This window comes from Hyperoodon ampullatus (genome assembly GCF_949752795.1).
Source record: "Hyperoodon ampullatus genome assembly, chromosome: 19".
NCBI lineage: Eukaryota > Metazoa > Chordata > Mammalia > Artiodactyla > Ziphiidae > Hyperoodon > Hyperoodon ampullatus.
Window position 1 is genome coordinate 36,764,688 of NC_136932.1, and position 11,701 is coordinate 36,776,388.

Consider the following 11,701-nt stretch of genomic DNA (forward strand, 5'->3'; position numbering starts at 1 on the left):
AGATGCACAGAAATACGGAAGTTATTTTTATTTCTAACCTTTCCCTAATAGTGGGGTATAGCAGGATCTTAGAAAGCTCCTGCTTCCCCTAACATGAACCTATTTTCCGGGTCTATACAAAGGATGGCACTAGTTACATTTTCACACAGGGGATGCCTCCTGCACTATATCATTAATTCTCGTTGCTTAATAACTAATACAAATTCAATGGAGTATTACTAGCACAGGAAGATTTTCATCATTAATACATGTGATATATACAATATATTCATAGTATATGCACTGGATAATGGGTACCACATGAAACAGTGAGATGTGACCTTTCTACATATGAAAGCTACAAAGTGGCTATAAAGTCTGGAGACAAAGGAACTATTATTCTATATATTATTATCAATAGGCAAGTATGTTTTCAGACTTCATGGCCCCCTGTAATCAGGTGAAGAGCCAAAATAAATGAATAAAAGTATCGATAAAATATGATCCCCAAATAAATTATTCACATGTATATTAAACCCACATAATGATACATATAAATTTGGTGCAAAACTAGCTATGGTAGCAATCTGAGTTACTCAGAGGAGCTTCCTGAGAGAACCAAGATTTTTAAATTTTTATTTTATTTATTTTTGGCTGCGTTGGGTCTTCGTTGCTGCGCGCAGGCTTTCTCTACTTGTAGCGAGCGGGGGCTACTCTTCGTTGCAGTGCATGGGCTTCTCATCATGGTGGCTTCTCTTGTTGCAAAGCACAGGCTCTAGGCGTGCGGGCTTCAGTAGTTGTGGCGCACAGGTTCAGTAGTTGTGGCTCACAGGCTCTAGAGCACAGTCTCAGTAGTTGTGGCACATGGGCTTAGTTGCTCTGCGGCATGTGGGATCTTCCCAGACCAGGGCCTGAACCCGTGTCCCCTGCATTGGCAGGCGGATTCTTAACCACTGCGCCACCAGGGAAGCCCAAGAATCAAGATTTTTTAACCTGGATTTAGTTGTGATGCATAGCCAAAAAAATAGCCTTCCTGGACAGCGTAAAGGAAAAACTGAATGGTGACTTCCCAACTGGATAGAAAGCAAGAGTATATTGGTTTAAATGGCCCTGCAAGAGAATGACTTAATTAGATGTGTGGAAGTAGGTTCACAGATAATTTGGATTCACACTGGCCTTAGGAAGGGTGTGGAATCGCTCCTCGCTGCACTGGCCCCCTTCACTGCATTCCCACGTCACCTGTAAATGCTTAGGTGCCTCAGAACTTGGTAGTAATAACCAAAACCAACATCTATTCTCTACTTACTGGAGAATCTATCCAGAGCAGTCAAAAGGCTGTCTTAAAATTCCCATCAAATCCTATTGAGAGCATTATTAAAATGTTCTCTTTCTGAGAACACTGTGACATTTTGCAGATGCCTGATAAAGAAAGTGTCTAAGAAAATAAAATGATGTACCTGTGGTTACAAAGCAGGTTAAGAGTTGGCTAGGAAAGCCCCTCTCAGATGCATGTTTCCTGGAAGACCCTTCCTGATGGCTTTAACCTACTGAGGTAGAAGAGTGTTACCAGCAAGCACACTGGACTGCAAGTCAGGTGACCAAGGTTTACACTGCTGTGTGATTTGTGAACTCTCTTCTGTTCTTTGAATCTCAGTTACTTTATTAGTGAAATGAGGAATATGGATTAGATAGGCCCTTACAGCAATAAAATCCTGTGACCATTACAAACAGTATCTCCAGATATCTGCTTTCAGAAGGCAGCCTCTTTCCATTAAATCAACTGAAATACAAGTACAATAATACATGAATGGTTGCAATACAGGGTATATTAAGCAAATTTTGTCTCAGTCTCAGAGAGACAATGCTGACATAAGAGATGCAAGACCACAGAGACAATAAAACAAATATATTTTTAAATTAAACATCAGAATAGAAAATAATGTGCAGGCATTGTTCGTAAGCAAAATGTGAAATATATACCATGGATAACTGATGGAGAAGTCACAGATGCTGCATAATTAGACAAAGAAACACCCTGTTTTCTAGTTTGTTCCTATGTTGAGTTTCATAGAGGAAAAGAGATTTCACAAGCAACTTACATTTAGAAAACAAAAGTGAAAGAAGCAGGACAACCCAGCTCAGCGAAGCCGTGGAATTATTTGACAATGAATCAGAGGCGACTGACTGAAGGAAACGAAAGAAGCTGTCTATCTTTGGCTGCTCTTCATGAAGAAAGTTTTAAAATAAATTTCCGAGCATCCTTGAAAAAGTACAATAAATGGGGGAAAAAAATCATGGTTTCTTGGGAGAAACTAACAACCTTTTTCTGACACTCTGGTAAAGAGCAGAAACTTTCCTCCCTAGTATAATATCTGCAATTGTGCAGGCAGTTGAAAAGACTACACATGGGCAATTCAGTGAAACACAAGAGCAGCAGGCAACAAAGTTCAGGGAACACATATCATAGCTGTCTTTGAAACAACACCTTACATTATTCCAAAGGCAGTCACTTCCAGGTTGCCAACAACTCAAATTATTTATAGTAGATTGATTTATACACTTAACCCAATGTGAGAGGAAATATTTCTAATTATATCCAAACATCTTTAATATGAGGGGAATTATACTTGGGAGACCTTCATTGCCAAAAACACGTTTTGCCAAATATGATTTAAGAAAGAGGAGGAAGCTACGTGCTTTCCATATCTGACCCTATAAAAGTACCCTTGGAATGAGTATGATTTCTCTCTCCTCATAAAGCTTCAAGGTAAGCGTGTGTGAGGACAGGGCTCTGTCTGAAGGGCCAACAGGGATGCCTGGCTACCCGCACGCATGCCACACATCCTGGCCCACACTGCCCATGGCAGCCCTTCCAGGGAATTACCAACTTACTACATGGCAATTTTAATTAGATGTTTTGGTGTTCCAGTCATTTCCTGCTTCTCAATTCATAATCCTTCATGCTATTACTGGGAATTGTTAGCATTTAATAAGAAGAAATTTGCTCATTTTCTTACAGTTCTGACCCACTTCAAGGTTGCATCTCTAAGGTAAGATACTAATTTTTCTCATTCCTCGCACGGCGCAAGAAATCTGCAGTGGCTTGGAGAGTGGTCGGGGGCGGCGGGGGGTGGAGGTTATAAAATAAAAACATTTCAATTTCAGGGCTGTTCATGCTTCCCTTGAAAAACTCTGAGGGAGACTTTAGAAACTGGTTCTCATTAATTTATATCTTTTGCAATAAATGGAACGCTTTCTCAGAATCTTTAGGAGTTTATAGATACAATTTTTTCCATTTCCAGCATTGCAGATTGTATTTTAAATAAGTGAATTACAACATACAATACAAAATTTTACAGTGTTACTGTTCATTTACAGAGAATGTATTGCATTGGCCAAAAAGTTCGTTCGGGTTTTTTCCCAGAACTTTTTTTTTTTTTTTTTTGGCTGTGTTGGGTCTTCGTTTCTTTTTTTTTTTTTTCATTTTAATGCAATTAGATTTGTATTATTGCTTTCAAATGATCCTTTCAAAAAATAGAGTATTAACATTCTCAAATATAACAAAAGATATAGGAAATAATTTTTAAGATTATAATTATATTTTACATTCAGATATAAGAGAAATAACACTGGCTTTAGGGTAAAAAATTAAATTTGTGTTGTATTTCTAAAATAAAACAACCATGTATTCATATTGAGCCAGTAAATATCCATTGTAGAAAGTTAGAAAGTAAATGCAACAGCAACAAAATTAATATTCTCCCTATCCAAAACTTAAGTAGTATATTGACTTCCAGATCTTGAGATCTTACTGTACATAGTCTTTTTTTTTTTTTTTTCTGTAGTAGGTCTGTGTCTTTATTCCTGTCTTACCCCTATGTTCTTCATGACATTTTTTTTTCTTAAATTCCATGTATATGTGTCAGCATATGGTATTTGTTTTTCTCTTTCTGACTTACTTCACTCTGTATGACAGACTCTAGGTCCATCCACCTCATTACAAATAGCTCAATTTCATTTCTTTTTATGGCTGAGTAATATTTCATTGTATATATGTGCCACATCTTCTTTACCCATTCATCCGATGATGGACACTTAGGTTGTTTCCATCTCTGGGCTATTGTAAATAGGGCTGCTATGAACATTTTGGTACATGTCTCTTTTTGAATTATGGTTTTCTCAGGGTATATGCCCATTAGTGGGATTGCTGGGTCATATGGTAGTTCTATTTGTAGTTTTTTAAGGAACCTCCATACCGTTCTCCATAGTGGCTGTACCAATTCACATTCCCACCAGCAGTGCAAGAGTGTTCCCTTTTCTCCACACCCTCTCCAGCATTTATTGTTTCTAGATTTTTTGATGATGGCCATTCTGACTGGTGTGAGATGATATCCCACTGTAGTTTTGATTTGCATTTCTCTAATGAGTAAAGATGTTGAGCATCCTTTCATGTGTTTGTTGGCAGTCTGTATATCTTCTTTGGAGAAATGTCTATTTAGGTCTTCTGCCCATTTTTGGATTGGGTTGTTTGTTTTTTTGTTATTGAGCTGCATGAGCTGCTTATAAGTTTTGGAGATTAATCCTTTGTCAGTTGCTTCATTTGCAAATATTTTCTCCCATTCTGAGGGTTGTCTTTTGGTCTTGTTTATGGTTTCCTTTGCTGTGCAAAAGCTTTGAAGTTTCATTAGGTCCCATGTGTTTATTTTTGTCTTTATTTCCATTTCTCTAGGAGGTGAGTCAAAAAGGATCTTGCTGTGATTTATGTCATAGAGTGTTCTGCCTATGTTTTCCTCTAAGAGTTTGATAGTTTCTGGCCTTACATTTAGGTCTTTAATCCATTTTGAGCTTATTTTTGTGTATGGTGTTAGGGAGTGATCTAATCTCATACTTTTACATGTCCCTATCCAGTTTTCCCAGCACCACTTATTGAAGAGACTGTCCTTTCTCCACTGTACATTCCTGCCTCCTTTATCAAAGATAACGTGACCATATGTCCGTGGGTTTATCTCTGGGCTTTCTATCCTGTTCCATTGATCTATCTTTCTGTTTTTGTGCCAGTACCATACTGTCTTGATTACTGTAGCTTTGTAGTATAGTCTGAAGTCAGGGAGCCTGATTCCTCCAGCTCCATTTTTCATTCTCAAGATTGCTTTGGCTATTCGGGGTCTTTTGTGTTTCCATACAAATTGTGAAATTTTTTGCTCTAGTTCTGTGAAAAATGCCAGTGGTAGTTTGATAGGGATTGCATTGAATCTGTAGATTGCTTTGGGTAGTAGAGTCATTTTCACAATGTTGATTCTTCCAATCCAAGAACATGGTACATCTCTCCATCTATTTGTATCATCTTTAATTTCTTTCATCAGTGTCTTATAATTTTCTGCATACAGGTCTTTTGTCTCCTTAGGTAGGTTTATTCCTAGATATTTTATTCTTTTTGTTGCAATGGTAAATGGGAGTGTTTCCTTGATTTCATTTTCAGATTTTTCATCATTAGTATATAGGAATGCCAGAGATTTCTGTGCATTAATTTTGTATCCTGCTACTTTACCAAATTCATTGATTAGCTCTAGTAGTTTTCTGTTAGCATCTTTAGGATTCTCTATGTATAGTATCATGTCATCTGCAAACAGTGACAGCTTTACTTCTTCTTTTCCGATTTGGATTGCTTTTATTTCCTTTTCTTCTCTGATTGCTGTGGCTAAAACTTCCAAAACTATGTTGAATAAGAGTGGTGAGAGTGGGCAACCTTGTCTTGTTCCTGATCTTAGTGGAAATGGTTTCAGTTTTTCACCATTGAGAACGATGTTTGCTGTGGGTTTGTCATATATGGCCTTTATTATGTTGAGGAAAGTTCCCTCTATGCCTACTTTCTGCAGGGTTTTTTATCATAAATGGGTGTTGAATTTTGTCGAAAGCTTTCTCTGCATCTATTGAGATGATCATATGGTTTTTCTCCTTCAATTTGTTAATATGATGTATCACGTTGATTGATTTGCATATATTGAAGAATCCTTGCATTCCTGGAATAAACCCCACTTGATCATGGTGTATGATCCTTTTAATGTGCTGTTGGATTCTGTTTGCTAGTATTTTGTTGAGGATTTTTGCATCTATGTTCATCAGTGATATTGGCCTGTAGTTTTCTTTCTTTGTGACATCCTTGTCTGGTTTTGGTATCAAGGTGATGGTGGCCTCGTAGAATGAGTTTGGGAGTGTTCCTCCCTCTGCTATATTTTGGAAGAGTTTGAGAAGGATAGGTGTTAGCTCTTCTCTAAATGCTTGATGGAATTCGCCTGTGAAGCCATCTGGTCCTGGGCTTTTGTTTGTTGGAAGATTTTTGATCAGTTTCAATTTCAGTGCTTGTGATTGGTCTGTTCATATTTTCTATTTCTTCCTGATTCAGTCTTGGCAGGTTGTGCATTTCTAAGAATTTGTCCATTTCTTCCAGGTTGTCCATTTTATTGGCATAGAGTTGCCTGTAGTAATCTCTCATGATCTTTTGTATTTCTGCAGTGTCAGTTGTTACTTCTCCTTTTTCCTTTCTAATTCTATTGATTTGAGTCTTCTCCCTTTTTTTCTTGATGAGTCTGGCTAATGGTTTATCAATTTTGTTTATCTTCTCAAAGAACCAGCTTTTAGTTTTATTGATCTTTGTTATTGTTTCCTTCATTTCTTTTTCATTTATTTCTGATCTGATTTTTATGATTTCTTTCCTTCTGCTAACTTTGGGATGTTTTTGTTCTTCTTTCTCTAATTGCTTTAGGTGCAAGGTTAGGTTGTTTATTCGAGATGTTTCCTGTTTCTTAAGGTGGGATTGTATTGCTATAAACTTCCCTCTTAGAACTGCTTTTGCTGCATCCCATAGGTTTTGGGTCGTCGTGTCTCCATTGTCATTTGTTTCTAGGTATTTTTTAATTTCCTCTTTGATTTCTTCAGTGATCACTTCGTTATTAAGTAGTGTATTGTTCAGCCTCCATGTGTTTGTATTTTTTACAGCTCTTTTCCTGTAATTGATATCTAGTCTCATGGCGTTGTGGTCAGAAAAGATACTTGATACAATTTCAATTTTCTTAAATTTACCAAGGCTTGATTTGTGACCCAAGATATGATCTATCCTGGAGAATGTTCCATGAGCACTTGAGAAAAATGTGTATTCTGTTGTTTTTGGATGGAATGTCCTATAAATATCAAGTCCATCTTGTTTAATGTATCATTTAAAGCTTGTGTTTCCTTATTTATTTTCATTTTGGATGATGTGTCCATTGGTGAAAGTGGGGTGTTAAAGTCCCCTACTATGATTGTGTTACTGTCGATTTCTCCTTTTATGGCTGTTAGTATTTGCCTTATGTATTGAGGTGCTCCTATGTTTGGTGCATAAATATTTACAATTGTTATATCTTCTTCTTGGATCGACCCCTTGATCATTATGTAGTGTCCTTCTTTGTCTCTTCTAGTAGTCTTTATTTTAAAGTCTATTTTGTCTGATATGAGAATTGCTACTCCAGCTTTCTTTTGGTTTCCATTTGCATAGAATATCTTTTTCCATCCCCTTACTTTCAGTCTGTATGTGTCTCTAGGTCTGAAGTGGGTCTCTTGTAGACAGCATATATATGGGTCTTGTTTTTGTATCCATTCAGCCAGTCTGTGTCTTTTGGTGGGAGCATTTAGTCCATTTACATTTAAGGTAATTATCGATATGTATGTTCCTATTCCCATTTTCTTAATTGTTTTGGGTTCGTTATTGTAGGTCTTTTCCTTCTGTTGTGTTTCTTGCTTAGAGAAGTTCCTTTAGCATTTGTTGTAAAGCTGGTTTGGTGGTGCTGAACTCTCTCAGCTTTTGCTTGTCTGTAAACGTTTTAATTTCTCCATCAAATCTGAATGAGATCCTTGCTGGGTACAGTAATCTTGGTTGCAGGTTTTTCTCCTTCATCACTTTAATTATGTCCTGCCACTCCCTTCTGGCTTGTAGAGTTTCTGCTGAGAGATCAGCTGTTATCCTGATGGGGATTCCCTTGTGTGTTACTTGTTGTTTTTGCCTTGCTGCTTTTAATATGATTTCTTTGTGTTTAATTTTTGACAGTTTGATTAATATGTGTCTTGGCTTATTTCTCCTTGGATTTATTCTGTATGGGACTCTCTGTGCCTCCTGGACTTGATTAACTATTTCCTTTCCCATATTAGGGAAGTTTTCAACTATAATCTCTTCAAATATTTTCTCAGTCCCTTTCTTTTTCTCTTCTCCTTCTGGAACCCCTATAATTCGAATGTTGGTGCGTTTAATGTTGTCCCAGAGGTCTCTGAGACTGTCGTCTGTTCTTTTCATTCTTTTTTCTTTATTTTGCTCTGCAGCAGTTATTTCCACTATTTTATCTTCCACCTCACTTATCCGTTCTTCTGCCTCAGTTATTCTGCTATTGATCCCATCTAGAGTATTTTTTATTTCATTTATTGTGTTTTTAATCGATGCTTGATTCATCTTTAGTTCTTCTAGGTCCTTGTTAACTGTTTCTTGCATTTTGTCTATTCTATTTCCAAGATTTTGGATCTGGGAAATAGAATCTTGGATCATCTTTACCATCATTATTCTGAATTCTTTTTCAGGTAGACTGCCTATTACCTCTTCATTTGTTAGGTCTGGTGGGTTTTTATCTTGCTCCTTCTCCTGCTGTGTGTTTTTCTGTCTTCTCATTTTGCTTATGTTACTGTGTTTGGGGTCTCCTTTTTGCAGGCTGCAGGTTCGTAGATCCCGTTGTTTTTGGTGTCTGTCCCCAGTGGCTAAGGTTGGTTCAGTGGGTTGTGTAGGCTTCCTGGTGGAGGGGACTAGTGCCTGTGTTCTGGTGGATGAGGCTGGATCTTGTCTTTCTGGTGGGCAGGTCCACGTCTGGTGGTGTGTTTTGGGGTGTCTGCGGACTTTTTATGATTTTAGGCCACCTCTCTGCTAATGGGTGGCGTTGTGTTCCTGTCTTGCTAGTTGTTTGGCATAGGGTGTCCAGCACTGTAGCTTGCTGGTCGTTGAGTGAAGCTGGGTGCTGGTGTTGAGATGGAGATCTCTGGAAGATTTTCGCCGTTTGATATTATGTGGAGCTGGGAGGTCTCTTGTGGACCAGTGTCCTGAGGTTGGTTCTCCCACCTCAGAGGCACAGCACTGACTCCTGGCTCCTCAATTTGGGATGATTTGTTGTCTATTCATGTATTCCACAGATGCAGGGTACATCAAGTTGATTATGGAGCTTTAATCCGCTGCTTCTGAGGCTGCTGGGAGAGGTTTCCCTTTCTCTTCTTTGTTCTCACAGCTCCCGGGTCTCAGCTTTGGATTTGGCCCCGCCTCTGCGTGTAGGTCGCCGAAGGGCGTCTGTTCTTCGCTCAGACAGGACAGGGTTAAAGGAGCAGCCTCTTCGGGGACTCTGGCTCACTGAGGCCGGGTGGGAGGGAGGGGCAAGGAGTGCGGGGCGAGCCTGCAGCGGCAGAGGTCGGCGTGACGTTGCACCAGCCCGAGGCGTGCCGTGCGTTCTCCCAGGGAAGCCGCCCCTGGATCCCGGGACCCCGGTAGTGGCGGGCTGCACAGGCTCCCGGAAGGGCGGTGTGGACAGTGACCTGCGCTCGCACACAGGCTTCTTGGTGGCGGCAGCAGCAGCCCCAGCGTCCCACGCCCGTCACTGTGCTCCGCGCTTTCAGTCGTGACTCGCGCCCGTCTGTGGAGCCCCTTTAAGCAGCGCTCTTAATCCCCTCTCCTCGCGCACCAGGAAACCAAGAGGGAAGAAAAAGTCTCTTGCCTCTTCGGCAGCTCCAGAGTTTTCCCGGACTCCCTTCCGGCTAGCTGTGGCACATTAGCCCCCTTCAGGCTGAGTTCTCGCCGCCAGCCCCAGACCTCTCCCTGCGCTCTGACCGAAGCCCGAGCCTCAGCTTCCAGCGCCGCCCGCCCCGGCGGGCGAGCAGACAAGCCTCTCGGGCTGGTGAGTGCCGCTCGGCACCGCTCCTCTGTGCGGGAATCTCTCCGCTTTGCCCTACCCAGGTATGTGGGGAGTTTCTTGCCTTTTGGGAGGTCTGGGGTCTTCTGCCAGCGTTCAGTAGGTGTTCTGTAGGAGTTGTTCCACGTGTAGCTGTATTTCTGGTGTCGGGTCTTCGTTTCTGTGCGAGGGCTTTCTCTAGTTGCGGTGAGAGGGGGCCACTCTTCATCGCGGTGCGCGGGCCTCTCACTATCGCGGCCTCTCTTGTTGCAGAGCACAGGCTCCAGACGCGCAGGCTCAGTAGTTGTGGCTCACGGGCCCAGTTGCTCTGCGGCATGTGGGATCTTCCCAGACCAGGGCTTGAACCCGTGTCCCCTGAACTGGCAGGCAGATTCTCAACCACTGCGTCACCACGAAGCCCCCATAACATCTTAATGGAAAAGCCTGAACAAACTTTTTGGCCAAACCAATAAATTTCCTATACACAGCTTTTACTCACCACTATATATAATATAAAAAACCTTGAGATGCTGTCTAAATGGATTAATAGAATGGATTGAATCCTTGCCTTGGAAAAGTGGCTGAAATCTGCATATTGTTTCACACTCTGTAAAATGGACATTTTAAAAAATATAATATGAAAAATGTGAGCATTTTTAGCAAGATAAAGGATTTTAATTGTGCTATCCAAATCACTGTAGTTTGAATAGAAAAATGTTGAGAAGATTACCCAAGTGCTTTTGAGTTTTCCTTGAAAAGATATCTTTTTAAACAGTATGTAGGTTCCTTAAAAAACTAAAAATAGAACTACCATTGACCCAGCAATCCCACTACTGGGCATATACCCTAAGAAAACCATAATTCAAAAAGAGTCATGTACAACAATGTTCATTGCAGCACTATTTACAATAGCCAGGACATGGAAGCAACCTAAGTGTCCATCGACAGATGAATGGATAAAGAAGATGTGGCACATATATACAATGAAATATTACTCAGCCATAAAAAGAAACGAAATTGAGTTATTTGTAGTCAGGTGGATGGACCTAGAGTCTGTCACACAGAGTGAAGTAAGTCAGAAAGAGGAAAACAAATACCGTATGCTAACACATATATATGGAATCTAAAAAAAACAAAAAAACAATGGTTCTGGGCTTCCCTGGTGGCGCAGTGGTTGAGAGTCCGCCTGCTGATGCAGGGGACACAGGTTCGTGCCCCGGTCCGGGAAGATCCCACATGCCACGGAGCGGCTGCGCCCGTGAGCCATGGCCGCTGAGCCTGCGCGTCCGGAGCCTGTGCTCCGCAACGGGAGAGGCCACAACAGTGAGAGGCCCGCATACCGCAAAAAAAAAAAAAAAACAAAAAAAACAAAAAACAATGGTTCTGAAGAACCTAGGGGCAGGACAGGAATAAAGACGCAGACGTAGAGAATGGACTTGAGGACACGGGGAGGGGGAAGGGTAAGCTGAGACGAAGTGAGAGAGTGGCATGGACATATATACACTACCAAATGTAAAATAGATAGCTAGTGGGAAGCAGCCGCATTGCACAGGGAGATCAGCTCAGTGCTTTGTGACCACCTCGGGGTGTGGGATAGGGAGGGTGGGAGGGAGATGCAAGAGGGAGGGGATACAGGGATATATGTATATGTATAGCTGATTGACTTTGTTATACAGCAGAAACTAACACACCATTGTAAGGCAATTATACTCTAATAGAGATGTTAAAAAAAGATCTTTATTATAAAATAGGTTATATATGATCATTATTCACAG